Source organism: Oxyura jamaicensis, chromosome 7 (genome assembly GCF_011077185.1).
Source record: "Oxyura jamaicensis isolate SHBP4307 breed ruddy duck chromosome 7, BPBGC_Ojam_1.0, whole genome shotgun sequence".
Taxonomy (NCBI): Eukaryota; Metazoa; Chordata; class Aves; order Anseriformes; family Anatidae; genus Oxyura; species Oxyura jamaicensis.
In genome coordinates this window covers 21,232,335-21,246,168 of record NC_048899.1, presented here as the reverse complement: position 1 = coordinate 21,246,168, position 13,834 = coordinate 21,232,335, and the positions used below count along the sequence as shown (strand labels likewise).

At 37.1% G+C, this 13,834-nt stretch overlaps 1 long non-coding RNA gene across 1 annotated transcript in view; it reads right to left on the bottom strand.

Annotated features, from left to right (window-relative positions):
* The window catches only part of LOC118169846, a 50,520-nt gene that overhangs the window by 10,510 nt on the left and 26,176 nt on the right, over window positions 1-13,834 (bottom strand). The window contains exon 2 of the long non-coding RNA XR_004752308.1: window positions 4,332-4,485. This is a non-coding gene — a long non-coding RNA (uncharacterized LOC118169846). The remainder of the gene's footprint in view (window positions 1-4,331; window positions 4,486-13,834) is intronic.

Here is a 13,834-nt window from a genome sequence, read left to right as displayed (position 1 = left end):
GGGGGAAGGGTACAAAAGAAAACAGAAGGGGAAAAGGTCAACTGGACTTTCAACATAGGTCTACTGGACTGGCAAGCTCACCCCCACCCCCCTGCCCTACCACCTTCTAATGCAGTCAGTTTTACTTTGCAGTGTATTGGTAGGAGCTGATTTTAATTAGGTGTTTGATATGTAGTAAAGGAAAATATGATCTCCAGATGTGTAGACTGCTTCCTAATTATGCATTTCTTAATTCCATGGGGTGTTCATAGCTAAGGTTTGGATGTATCTTTCAGAATAATAAAGACAGTAGGTGTATTACAAACCGTTATTCTGCCATTTCTGCAGCTATGTTTAATTGCCAATAAGGCACTGAACAAAACAGAGAATTAAATTAAAAGTTCAATAAACACTGATCAATATTCTTGTAAATACCAAGTCTATAAAATGATCTTCTCTTTAAATGTAGTTATACTACAGGTACTGTGTAGATGATCCACATTTGAATTTTATGCATTGCTTGAAAGCCTAATTAAGTTTCTTCCCGGTAAAAACGTTTTGAATCTAGGAATGCTGTCAGAAAAGATTATAAACCTGCCTTTACTCTTAAACTGTTGCTGTCTTCTGATTTTACATTAGCTCACGATCAGCTGAATAAAGAAGTCATCTTCTGTCTAACATGTAAATAAATCATCAGCTTCAGTTACTTTACCGCTAGCTGTTTGTCATTCAGGAAAATAATGGTTAATCAATGACTAATCAATGAAGATGTGTAACGTATTAGTTTGCAGTCCTTCATCATCCTATTTTCCTCAATTGCCTGGGGGTTTGTGTTCAGTACTTACAGAATCGATTACAATTGTGAGTGATCATTCAGCTCATGTTGAGAGCTGTCAGCTGTGCTTTCTGCTAGGAGTTTTTACCCTCCTGTTTAATACGAGATGCTAATATTTAGCTGCATCTGACAAGCTAGATACCGTAGCAGAAAATTTTATAAGAAGTGCTTAAGTAACTAATTGCAACACTACATGTCACTTGATGAAACTAAACTTTTCCTGACTTCACAATAATCATAAGCATTACTGGCTTGCTGTGGAAAATTAAAGGAAAATAGCTGTCTGCTTGAGTCTGATCATGCCTGCAGGGAAGGTCTAAGAAAGGCAACTGACAATGATGCCTTTGTGCATAACTGCAGGGGGAAAACAGATAATTCTTCAATTTTCATATAAACTGACATTCTTCACCATATGACATTCATGTGTGAGCTCAGTTTCTTACCAGAGCCACTAGAAAAGTTGGACCCACAGACTTTTGATGCAAAACAATGTAAATGAGTAACAAAGGTTTTTATAACGAAAGTAACGTCTCACTGCTTGACAAGACTGTTTTCTTTGAAGCAGATTTAAGCTTGTCACCAACATAAGGAGAAAAGATTGGCTGTTGTTCCCACACACACGCCAAATACATTACAGCCAATGTATAGGTTTATTCACTCTAATTATTGTTTTCATACTTCTCTTAGAAAATGCATGTCAGTGGTAGTCATAGGGTGTGATGGTGGAAACTAATAATTGTTAATGTGTTTCATTAAATATTTAGAACTGAGCAGTATTGATTAAAACAGCGATGTGTAAGCGCACGTTTCTTGTAGTTTTAGCTCCAACAGCTCCCTCTTGTGATTGAAGTGGCAAAGCTCCCTTGCCTGACTCGAGCTGCAGTCGTGTCATGCTAAGCTTACTGTCACTCTCCGCAGCCAAAATTAAGAGGAAAAGAGGGAGAAAAGTTGCCTTACCAGAAAAAAACGCCAACACATCTTTATAACATAAAACATTCTCATGTAGTTCAATAGTCTATGTTAATAAAGAAAATTGTCCTAGAAAATTATTTTTTAGAGATTCATTTTAATATTCACTTCTTACAAAGAGCCATTTCTACGTCAATTTAGAGAATTTAACTCAGTTAAGAATTATTTGATTATTTTAGGGTTCTCATTGGTTGCCTTATTTTGAGCTGATGTGATAAACAGTAAAGGTAGCAATAGATTTCAGGAAACAAACATTTTCCTACCAAAGAGACTACGAGCTGCACTAATACCCACAGTACTGAAAATAATCAGCATCTGCTTTACTGATGCATTTTTACAAAAACATTTGAAATAAATCCCTTAATTCAAAACACTAAGCATCCCATGTAAAACAGCTACCAAGTAACATTATTACCTTTCTACAGAGAAGAATATTTCCAGTATTAAATTGTATTCTTTTTTTTTTTTTTAAATCCATCATCTGTATTGGAAATCAAATGACCTTTTGCAACAGATAGATACTCAGAAGTTTTTCTTTACATAGAGATTGATATAAACTTCTTATTTGCAAAAGGATAAGAGAAACTATCAGTGTATTTGGTATTATTGCATACAGCAAAACCAAAACTGATTAGTAATTAGTTACCAGCCAAGTAATAGACAAAAACACAAGGCCTAAAACTGGCAATGATCTCCTTACAATCAAATAAGAAATAAGTATTGCAAAGAAGTAAAACTTCATGTAGCTATGTAATCACATTACCCACCACAGTTGTAAAAGCATCAAGACCATCATCATTATATTTAGCCTCCATTTTGGAAAAGTCCAGTGTTTTAATCTGTTTAGGATTGTTTGGCTAAACTGTCCCCAAGGATATGAAATTCCTACCAACAGCTTGGTTATTTTCCCCTTCCCTTTCCCCTCCCCCCTGAGCTTCCTGTAATACACAGAAATATTTAGACAATAGTCAATTCATCTTCAAAACATCATGAACACCAACCCCAGCTCCCAGCTCTTCAAAATGACAACACAAGTGATTCCTCTAAAATCACAAAGTAAAGGAAACAAAACTTTAAATGACATATGACATTTTTAGTAGAAACACCTATTATTTCTCATTTCTTAAGTTCATGCCAAGTACTCAAAGCACACAAATAGGCAAAACAGATCCATTCCCTGTTAGTTATCATTCGGGATTCACAGAATATCCATATTTTGTTGGACCCGTCAAGACAAACAAAAAACATGTCTGCTTACATCAAGTTCAAATTTTGAATTACCTTGCTTTGTCAGATGACTTTTTTTTTCCCCTTTGGTCTTAAGGCTTCCAGCAATAGTATCACAATTAAGTATAACAGCCAGAGTACGGTGACAATGTATGACAAAAATCTTCTCATTTGTATTTTGGCTTGTAAAAGTATATTCTGACACGTCATGAAGGTGCATTTTCTAACCTACTTTCCTTGGGTGAAATTGTTAATCTTTGTATTTAAAACAAAAAAAAAAAATTAAACTCAAACATCTAAGCAATCATATTACATAAGAATGACAAAATCCCTAATTTTATCAAGGCAACTGATAAGTCTTAGAAAACATGATATGATTCTTGATGCAAAGAACATTCCCGCCTGCCCCCCCCCCCCCTTTTTTTTTTTAAGATATAATCATCAAAACAATGACAAATGAAAGACTCAGAAAAGGTTATGACTTGACAAAGTAACATTTTTAAAACTTGGACACCAATCAAATTGATATAACTATCAGTGATGCAACACTTTCTGACACTAAAGTCTTTACCACTGTCTAAAATATATAGAATAGCCTATTGTGATTGCTTAATGTCAACTTTTGTTCATAAGCTCTTTCATAAAAGTGAAACAGGGAAAAATGATTTAAAGCAGTTCAATTTGTCTATTTACCTTAATCTTTAACTATTCCCATATGTCTTAGCTACATGATGTATGACTCGCCATAAACCAATTTTTCAAAGATATACAAGACAGAAAAAAAAGTCAGGCTCCTAACCTTTTATGCACTGAACTTCCATAGACAGCTGGCAAAACAAAACACTTCTAGGCTTCAGAAAAAGCTGAAAGGTTATTTTGCTCTCTTGCTTTTAGGAAACATTTGCATCTGCTAAATAGGATACAGTTGAAATCTCATGGAAGAAGACTCAAAGGAGAAAGGTCTTTGTTAACACTTGAATCAAACCAATAAATTGATGGTTGCTATTTTAATAAAAACAATTGGACTTCCACTACAAACAGTAGATTTGTGCTCTCTTTTCTGAAAACCGGCCTGCAACACCATAAATATCCTGCCATAAAAATTGCTTGTGGTGTAATCTCACTTTATGGTCATATGTGTAACTCTAGGCACTTAGCTTAATGACTGTTTTGCTAAGTATTTAGTAGTAACGCTCTCTTTAATATGCATCAATCTGAAGCACAGGGTAATGCAACATACTATTTTGCTTTCTTCAACATGAAATTCACTGGCAATTTAGGAAATAAGAACCACACTATAAAAGAAATATGTCTGACTTACCTAGAACGTTTGGTAGACTGGAGGAAGTCAGAGACTCATTAGTCAGCAGAAAATTTTTGTTTTGTTGAACAACTCGCACGCAGCCTTGGACCGATTTGGGCACTGGGAGCAAGCAGGATACCAGGCAGCATTATTCACCTTATTGCTGCCTCTTCTAAAAACAAGCAATAAAAATATGCACAAATAGAAATTGTTTTAGTTTTCTGTTACCAGCTAGAAAACATTTTTAATTCTGTGTACTCCGGTAAGCAAATGAAAAAGTATAATGTAATTTTCAATTTATTTATTTTTTTATTGCATTCAGACACATATTTAAATATTTTGAATTCAAGCAAACTTCTGTATTATTAATGGACAGAATTGTGAACTTCAGAGCTTAAGACACCTCCTCATATCAGGAGTTAAAAGCTTTTCACTAAATCTAGCAACAGACATATTGCTGGTAATTTGGCATCACTGTGCATTTCAAAAACATTTGGTATTGGAGACAGACCAGGTAGAGATATCTCACAATGGGAGAATAAATGTTCTTAAAGTGTATTTTCAGAAAGCTGTCATAAGACCTGCTTGTAGTAAAATAAAACAATACCACGCATGCACAGAAAGAAAGAAAAAAACCCTCAAACTTACCGTTTTAGAAAAAGAGAGAGTTTTAATCCAGAATATATATATTTATATATATTTTGAACGATAGAATTAAAATGGCTGTTTTTTAAACTTCAAGTAAGCTTGAGAAACTGACTGCAGATCATGTATACAATGTAGGGTCAATGCTGTATTGAATTTCTAGACCATTTTCAGACTACCTTCTGGCAATGGAAGCATTTTGACCACTGACACTCCCTATGGGTATATCTGACTATCCTGGTACAATGCACCATTCCCCATTATTGAATCTACAACAAACTGCTGTAGGTTATTCATTGATTGAGTGTTTAAGTGTATTCTTTGGGAGCAAATGGAGAACAAAATCTGTAAACAATCACACACACAAAATCAGCAGAATTCTTCACTGAGATGGTTTTCAGTTTCAGCACTTAATTATCTGTATTCTTTGATAATAACTCTGTCACTTTAAATAAAGATGCACAGGAATTTTTATTTTTTCTTTTAAGAGATGCACCAAGCTACAGCGTGGAGCTGCACATTTTATCTCAGGGAAAATTAAGCCATCATTGGCCAATATGACTACATAGGGACATAAGGTTTAAGCACATCTGCCATACTTTATGCTAACATCTTTATCTAGATCAATTACAATATGCACTATCACTGTTAAATAACCAATATAGATGCAGACTGCAGCTCTATAATATTCTTAATGGAGGTTAGAACAGATATTAAGAGCTACATTTTCATAAGCTTAAGCAGTAATTGTGTGTGCTTGTACGCCTGTGCATATCTTCAATCAAGCTGTATTTTGATATCAAAGGAAAACATTCCTTTTTTCACTTTAACCAGTGCAAAAACCTCTTTCTTTCTCATATATATAGCTTTCAGTTCATTTGTACTGCTTGTCTGCCACTATGTATTTATAGCTATTGCCTGAATGAGTGCTTCATACAGTACTAGGGAACTAAAACAAAGACAGTTGAAGCTTACTTTATCATAATTTCCACCTTTGATTTAACAAAAAAATTAAAAGAGGCCATCCTGAAAATATATACAAATGACATGATTTTAGCTGATATGATTTCAGCGTGAGAAAACTGTATTTGTATATGTCACTGTAGTAACAAAATATAATAGAAAGCTTACATTTCTTATCATTAAGTGCTTAAGATTATGTTTACCGTAAATCTACAATGCAGTTCCTCCCATGCTCACTGCAAATGAAACTACAACATTAACTCTATCAAAATAGCACCCAAATGCCAGGGAGGCAGAAGCCCCCATCATGTGCAGTCCTTTCTAGACACATAGCAGAGAACTGACTGTGCTCTAAAGAGCTCAGAAGTGAGCAAAATACACAAAAGGGAGCAAAATACACAACAATGATACGATGTTGAAAATATTTTTTTTTGCTCTATGAACTGAACTTCAGGCTACGTTATAATTCTGTTACACTAAAGTATTGAAGAAGGAGAACCTGCATGGTCTGCATGGAAGGACTTTTCAACATAAGATGAACATAGACCAGGCTAGAAAACAGAGTGACTGATCTGTCTACAAGCCACCTAGGTAAGCATATTCACAGATAAGAAAATACTAGAATTTAGCAGGACATCACAGGTATCATAATCCAGGCATTTTAGCTGCTCATGAGTTGCAGGTCAGTCCCCTGGGTCTTCTGATGTCCAGACACACGTGGCTGTGATCAGACTGCAGATTGGATTAAGGTTTTCAGCAAGGTTCCCTTGGAAAGGCCCACCCAGAGGAAAATTTGCGTTCACAGTCAATCCAGAAGGACCTCAGTTTAGACAATCGAGGAGCAAAACTGCAAGTTGCACCACAGAGACATCTGCAGTGCAACACAGGCACTCCCAGTAGGCGCTTCTGAGTGGATGCTCAAGTGCATTATTAAATTGTGGTAAGGTATCAATTTCCTCTTTTCCTCTGCTGTCTGAGGAGGTTCAAATCCATATTTCCAACTTCCCCAGGGAGCAATTCAGCCATCTGCCAGTAATCCTGGCCTACCACTTTCCCTTCCACTAACATGGAATCACTCACAGAGGAAATATATATATATATATATCAAGGGGACGGGGGAGATTTATGTTCAGAAATCTAAAAATACCATCCTCTAGATGCTTGCTTAATTCCATAGATGTCCAAAATGTGCCCAGGAATGGAGTCCAGTTGCAGTAGGTACTTCTGCAGGATTCCTGAGCATTTTGTCTTGTTTCCAGCTGCAACTTCTATGGTGAAGGCTTCCCATAGTACTACTTTCTGGCTAAACACAGATCTCTCAAATACCATAGGCTGTTTGAAACAGGACAAAAATATCTATATTTTGACACAGACTACACTTAAGCCAGTAAGTCCATAAGTTTCCCAAGGCATCTCAGATACCAGCAGCAGTCTAACTGTATTAGCTTTCTTCTGATGCAGTGATTAGCACAGGCACGACATAATGACAATATGGTTTCATTTTTTTTTAGCCTGTAGTTCAAGTAGCTCATCACAAGTCTCTCAGCCATGAAGACTTACTTGTCCTGATTCTAACGATGTCCAGAAGCATCTTATTTATGAACACTTAACGGCTCTAATCATGCAGCCCATTGTGAAGCTGTTTTTATGAACTAAATTCCATGTATTCTGTATGAAACAGTTAATGGGTGAAATACCTAAACAGTCACTGGATCAGAAAGCAGAGTACAGATTTCCAGTTCCTAGAAGAGTGTTCCTGGCAGGAGTCCTGCTTGCTCCCTCCAGGCCAAGGCATCTTTCCTGTAAAGGAGGAGAGCAGCCCAGGTATACTATGGGATAGTGAGGTCTCTCAATGGGGAAGGAGACGCATTTGAACATGATAGAGGTTTGGGTCTCTATCAGTCTGATCGATGCTCCTTCTGCTGAACCCTCCATACCAGTGGACAAAAATTCCTTTCAGAAAAGCGATAACCTCTCTTTTGTAAAGAAACAGTTCAAGGATCAAACACCAAGAAATAACTTAGGGTTATAAATGCCACATAGAAGTTCAGGCATTGAAAACTTAATGCAGTGTTTCAGATACTGCTTATATTCATGGTTTCCTATTGACTAATTTAGATGGTTGCCTAATAGGTCTCTTTGCATAAAACAGACAGGTAGATCTCAAGGTTAATGTTATCAGTAAATATCAGTCCGAGAAGCCTAAGTAGAGGTTTCATGTTTCAAATGAGGCATCTAAACATCAGGTTTTGCTACACCCAATTTCATAACAGCTGTACTGTGACTCCTAAGAGCATGTATACCTCCAAGCTCAAACACAACTGTGTAGACTATACAGAGGACTTGGAAGCACCTTAAACCTCACCTCAAATCTCCTGTGGATGACTAACTTCATGTTAATTCTGTTATGTCATAGGGCTTCCTTTAGGAAGCTTTGGAAATGAGAGGTTATGTCATGGGAATTTTCAAAACACTTCAAAGCAAGCCAATAACAAAAACAGACACAGCAACAAGAAAAGCAGTTGGTTTTGTTTGTTTGTTACAATCAATAAAGTTCTATGGCACTTGTACTATGCTTTCCTTGTAAGCTCATCTTGTAAGGTTGGGTAAAGCTAATAAAAGCCGTATTTAGAGAAAAACAACAAAACCCAAAAACACCACATTCTAGAGTTTTCTGTAGTCTAGCTGGTAGGCGAAAAAGAGAAACGAATTTCTTCCTCTGCATACTAAATAAGTACAATAAAGGAAACGATGTCTTTTTACAAAGCTTTTCCTTTGGGACAGTTTTCTCTGCACATACCCATCTTAAAATTATATTAACATTGAAAAACTAGGGCATTGAGCACCTTTCTACACAAAAATCTATTATGCTGTGTTGCTTATCCTAAAACATCATGACCGCATGTAATCACCTTGTCACTGTTCCAATTTAAGCATAGCCAGAAGTTGTGTTGTAAACAATGAGAAGTGGGGCTTAGTCATTTGGCAGCAGACATTTCACTCCCCAAGTCAAATTTGTTGATAGAAATTGGCTCTGCAGCAACGCTCATTTTAAAGTTGGTTTGTTATAAACATAGGGATCGTGTTATGTATGAAAACATCAAAAAGGACACATGATAAGAGAATGCTGAGCCTGTTTGGTTGATCAGTTTGAAATCCAACAGGGATGCAGTGCTTGCCACTGAGGCTGCTGGGAAGAACTCACAGGTCAGGAAATGACAAGGCTTAAAGGTTGCACACCCTACATTAGCTCTGTTCTGATGCATGTGTTACAACACAGTCTTGAAACATCCAACGGCTTTAAGTTATAATACATATTTTCTATAGGTAAACACACGTGACATCCTACGTTATGCACTCCACATAGAGACAGGCTTTTGGAGCATCCACAAGGTACACACACAAAAGGGAATACCAATTTAAAGTACAACAAAAGTGCAAACAATTATTTTTATGTTATCATTCTGCTAAATGCCCTGCCCTTACCTTTTCTGTTCCACATAAGGGAGATTTCCCTGATGGATGAAAAGGAAATTGTACCACAGCTGCTGCTTAAATCCATAAGTTTGCCATAAGGGAGGAAGGCTCTCCTATCTTTAGGGTGCACCACTGCCACTGCTGAAGTTACATTGCTAAGATTATCATGGACTTTACCAAGCACATGCTAGCGGGCAATGTGTTAGGAACTGTGGCATAAAGGAAAAACAGATTAAGATTGCTTTTCACAAATAGTCAACCAAGACGGAGAACAATTTTTCTTCTGTTTTTCTTTTTTTTGAGACAAGAAGAATGTGTCACACACAGAAAACTGCATAAAGCTTGCTTAGGCAGGAGACTGGCTTGGCTCCCCCGTAACGGGAATTATCATCCTTCCACCACCACAGTCTCTCATTAAGGAAAGCTTCCTCGGTTCTGAGTATGTCGTCTCTGAATCTTAGTAGTTCAGTAAAATTTATTCTGTAGCAAGAAAGGCCACAGGAAAATGTTTTTGAATAATGTTGCATTATTGTTTCTACTATGAGATTATGATGAGAGAGATTATTAAACAGAGATTATTCTCTGCTTGCAAAAGCGGTAAATCCTTGTGTTTGGGAGACAAGACCTAAGGATTATGTAAAATAAGAATAACTCACAGTCCTACACAACAAATCTAAAAGCAAAAACAACTCTGAAAAAGCCTTTTGAAAGGACTGAACTTATTGAAAAGTTTGAGGTGATGCCACCGCACTCCCAGTAAGAACAGTTTCCTTCCCCAGGAGCCATTTGAAGAGAAAGAAGTTATGTTTTTGAAATTTTATTGCTTGCAATTAGTAGATTTTTTGGGTACAAGATATCTTCTTAATAACATCTCTTAAGACTCTTTTCTATGTTGAAGGTTTGTTGGTCTTGCAGCTTGACAGATTCGAATGGCCCAAAATAGAAACGTTACAAGCATTTATCTTATATCTTGAAGTGTTATATGATATCAAATGCAAGAACATGACTTCTATACAAGCTACATTTTCTTTTCATAGAGTATAAGTGAGGTGATAGCATTTTTTTACATTACAGATCAGAAAATAATTGTTGATCTAGAACAGCTGGAAAAAATTAGTTATTGACACATCGGTTTAGAAAAGGCTTAATATAGAAAGACAAGGAAAGGGTTGCATGTTTAACATTAGCATAACGGAGTGACATTTATTGTAAATTTAATTACCTAATATGCATATTGGAAGTTGTCTGAAAACATCCACTGATGACTTCTTGTGGTTACTGAAAAATTAGCAGCTGCAGCTGCTAAGGATGTTAGAGGCGGGCAGCGGCAATGCCTGCTGCTCCTAGAAAGGAGAAACTGGAGGAAACACAGGCACATTTGGGGTAACAGAAGTATGAGAATTACCATGGTGTCTGGTGCAGATTGTGGGTAGATTGTTCTGACGGGAGACAACGTTTGGGAATAGGATTTCATAGGTCCTGAAGAACTTTCTCTTCTTCCTTCTCCTAATAGTTCTACAATTTCAAGGGGGGGGGGAGTACATTTAACTTTGTGGGAAATCCAGTCAAGAAATATAAGGCCACCTCCTAACTGTAGCTCTCCAAACTGTCCCTGCATTATGCTAAGAGAAACTGGACAGAATAAACAGAGTTTGACCCTGCATTACCCTAAGAGAAACTAGATAAACAGACTGCCTGTAGCCACCTGAACGTGTGAGGTGAGCAGGGATGCCCAAGAAGCTATTACTCCATTTAAGTAGTTGCAAAGATTTCACTAGGACTGTTTAAATGAAAGAATAATTGACTTTAGAACAATTCATTCTTTCCTTGTGCTTTCCACTACCTGAATCTCTGAATGCCAAGGCATAAGAAGATGCCCACAGTCATACAACAGGGTTGTCTCGCCCTCTGGTCTGTTGACTAGGATATGCATTATCCACATTAGGATTACAGAAATAAACAAGGATTGCATGGTAGTCTTGCCTTAGTTTTTTCCAACCGTAGCACAGATGAATAAGATAATCTTCTCTGTGACACAAACCAGAAATGGAGAAATCTCATTTAATCATTTACCTTAAATTCAGGAAATTAAACTGGGGCCCTTCCTACCCCACCACTGTCCTGCAAAAGGGAGCCCAGAAGAGAAGAACTGCAAATTTACAAAGCAGACTAAAAGGGTGTTTGATTTCTTATGGATCTGATCTAGACACTATCACTTAGAAGGAAAAAAAAATTGTGTGAGTGATCTGCTGCACAGCAGGACTTTGGTTGTGGTTACTTACAACCTGCTCCCTGACAGCTACTCATCCATTCTCCGCTCAGCAAGTCTCAGAGCAGAAGGAAACACTGTCCTGTGCTTGCTGTTAAAATTATACTCCCTTTAACAAAAGACTGGACATCAAGCACCCAGGCCTTTTAAAATGTACACGAGTCACTTGGCTTCTTCAAATGCTCTTTACAGTACGCTGAGTTTCTGAGCAACAGAAGATTGTTTTTCTTCATACAGACACAACTGCAAAGGGAGCATTTGCTTGAAATTGATCTCCCCAGTGCAAGTTTTAATGTGTTGTTAAACTCAGCCATTTAAACCAGAACCAGCAAAATAAAACTCTGATGACTCTTAAAGAATTTAAGATTAATGCAGGAGGAAATTACCTTGCCTAGTCATGCCTACTTTTATTAGTACCCTGCAGTTGTGTTTCATTTTGGATGTGGCAAAAGTATGATCTGAAAGTCAAGAAGGCAACCTCTTGCATTTTGTATTTAATTATTGTACACACTACAATGCTAAAGCTGCATTTCCAGAGATTGTGATCGCGCGTTTTGCAAGTTTTACTTTAACAAAACTGCAGTCATGGAAGTGAGAAGTTATATCTTCCCATGACCATGCTGAAAAGTAGCAGGTGTATTTTAAAATAGGCATGTCCAATAATCATAATACCAACACCGCACAATTCAACAGGTTTGGTGTGGTTTGTTGTTCTGTTTTTAGGTTGGACTTTTTTATTATTTTTTGTTATTATGGTGAAAGAGATGTAGTCTTCAAATGTTTCACTAGGTTCCACTGTTTCCATGGATGGGTTACAAACTTCAAGATTATTCCTGGTGTATTACTGTAAAATTTTATTGTACCGTGTGGTTTTAAGGAGAGAGCTAGTTTCAGCTTATGGTGAGGTTGGTTTTATTTATAAGGCTGCAGCGTACAGGGAATTCATTAGCAAAGCGGGAAAACAAACTAGACCAACTGGGTTAGAGAAGTTCTGAAACATTTATCAAGTTCTTCAGATGAACTGTACTCCCCTTAGCATGTCCCAGAACACCACGTGGACTCTCCCCAACCCTCTGCTCCTGAGAGATACACAGCTACACTCTCGTGCACATATTTCAGGGCCTAATCACTAGCCTCACAGCTTAAAAATACTCAATATAGGAATTAATTTAAAATTAAGATTAAGCTTCTTGTTGCTTAGGTAGGCCCATCTATAAATGCAAAACTGAAGCGAATGAAGCAACATTATCACTTCCCTTACACTTCATCCTCTCCTCACTCACAACCAAGCCTCCAGGAAAAGCCTAATCAAAAAATATATATACACACCCAATTGTAACAGGGTGGTGGAAGGAAATTCAGTGGTGAGAAACACTGAAGAACAACAATTGCTATTTCAGTGAATTCGACAGCCAAGCAAGAATGACATTTTATGCTTTATATATATATTCAATGGTTGTTCACGTGACCAAGAACTGGAAGAAACATACCAAGTAGCAATATTGTAAGCTAAAAAAATATTTCAAAGTAGTCTTTTATTCCCTTTCCAACCACCAAAACGAGAAGGAAGAGAAAGAAAAGAAACATGAGCCAAATAGCAAAAAATGCTCTGAGGTGTGAAGTGTGAAGTGCTTTCATCATGAAAGAAGCTATTACAAGCTGATATTCAAAATTCAGCTATAAATTACCCAGAACTCCTTGAATTATTTGTGTGCATGCAAGTGTTCAGCACAAGGGGGTGCACAGGTCACCAGAGAGCCACGGAAATGAGGACTGGCGAGTCTGTGCCGACACCTGCCTGGACCTGAGCACACGGAAGGGCTTCATAACGCTCAGCAGCACCAGGCAGTATTTTTTGAAAGAAAATGAGGAGAAGCTTCTCCATCTGAAAACGGCAAATAGATTTATTTATTTACTTACTTTTAGGAAGTCAGGAGGTAATTACTGAAGTTGAATTTGCAACTTGTCTGAAAGACCTGAAGTGTGTTAGACAAACACCTACCCGGAGTGTACTTCTAGTTAAATATAATGTCAAGAATGACTTAAACCTAACATGAGGTGATTCCTGAACACCTAAACACAATGAGAAGTTCATTAGGACACGGAAAGGAATAAACTTTTGATATTTGTTTCTGTTTTACTTAGATGTCCCAGAAATTTTATGTGC